The sequence below is a fragment of the Cyprinodon tularosa genome, unplaced genomic scaffold, assembly GCF_016077235.1.
Source record: "Cyprinodon tularosa strain WSP-4 unplaced genomic scaffold, ASM1607723v1 ctg566, whole genome shotgun sequence".
NCBI lineage: Eukaryota > Metazoa > Chordata > Actinopteri > Cyprinodontiformes > Cyprinodontidae > Cyprinodon > Cyprinodon tularosa.
Genome location: NW_024039303.1, coordinates 88,860 through 90,399, shown reverse-complemented (window position 1 = coordinate 90,399; position 1,540 = coordinate 88,860).

Sequence of the window (1,540 nt, the reverse complement as noted above, 5' to 3'; positions counted from 1 at the left end):
GTGTTTGTCTTCCAGTTATTACACTGGCTTTCTTTTTATTTGTATGTTTGAGCTGATTTTTTTTTAAGGACCTGGTTAAAAAAGCGGGGGATTCAAATCAAAAGATCCGGTAAAATATTGCTGTGAATCCTTATAACTCACTATAAAGTCAAACTACATGAATACCATTTCCCCATTGCTTGAATATAATGCCTTGTGGGGATACTTTAGTAAAAAGCTTGCAAATAAGAGGACCACTCATCCAAAGCATCACACTCGACACTGATCCTTTAAAGTGTTGAGAAATACACCTGTCAAAAAAATTGAAGCCGAGCAGACAAACTGTTGTCAAAAAAGGAGCTTATTATGTGTTCAAATGTAAAAACTGCTGTGTTAGATTGGGGATTTTGCTGAATATTAAGTGCATTGTGGTGTTTCGCCCGAGTGACTGCCAAAAAGCAGATAAAGGAAAAGCAAGCAGTGATTTTTCTGGTTGTCAGCAGTAAAAAAAAAAAGAAAAAAAAAAGAAAACACCTTTCATTAGATGCTCTTAAACTTTTATGTGTCTAGGTCAGGCATGGAGTAACCCTGACAACGTTCTCGAGAATATTTTTCCCAGAAAAAGATCCATCAGTCAGTGGGAGTTTTTTTTTAAAGATGCCATAATGGAGTCTTGCATGTTACTTGAGGGTTAAAAGTTTTTTTTTTTTTTTTTTTACAGAGCTTGCAAAAGTATTTTACCCTTTAACTTGTTTTATTTGATAGACTAACACAAAGTAACATAAAGCAATGGTAGTTACATTTGATTTTATAGTACAATTTAGAGAATTATATTGTAGATTTGTAGCCTCTCTCTTGTATACAAACTTAATTTAATTTAGGTCTGGATTTAGACTAGGCCATTCTAACCCAGGAAAAATGTTCTTTATAAACCATTCCGTTGTAGCTCTAGCCGTATGTTAAGGGTTGTTGTCTTGCCTTAAAGTGGATTTCCACCAGAGGTTTTTAAGTCCTTTGTACCCTGGAAGAGGTCTTCCTTCCAATTATGGCCAGCATGCCTGTCCACACTTTAAGACAAGCTGTATATATATTGTCTCTAAATCACAGTCTCTTAATCTATTAACTATTTAAGGACTATGTCAAGGTAATGGTCTTGAAGAAGGGTCTTTTCAAAATCACAGTTAAGCACTTTGATAGCAATAAATCAAAGTGCTTAATTGATTATTGGACAAAATATGAACGTTTCCGGTGGTATGAATAATTTAGCAAGGCACTGTATGTGGGAAAGTAAAGTCAATCATGACTGGAACCATGATACAAAAGTTCTCATTTATTGATTTATTTCACTGCATATCTGTTATTAAAACATTTGCAAAAAAATAAACCGCATCCTCTACTATCCTGTGTTACATGGTTTGTTTCTCACCAAGGTTGTTTTTAAAGCACACAAGCATCACATAGACTTTCTTTGCATAGACTGCACCGCCTTCGCTTTCTATCAGAATACCTAACAATGCTGCACAAAAACACTTTGACCCCTTTTAATTTGCTATCCTCCAGA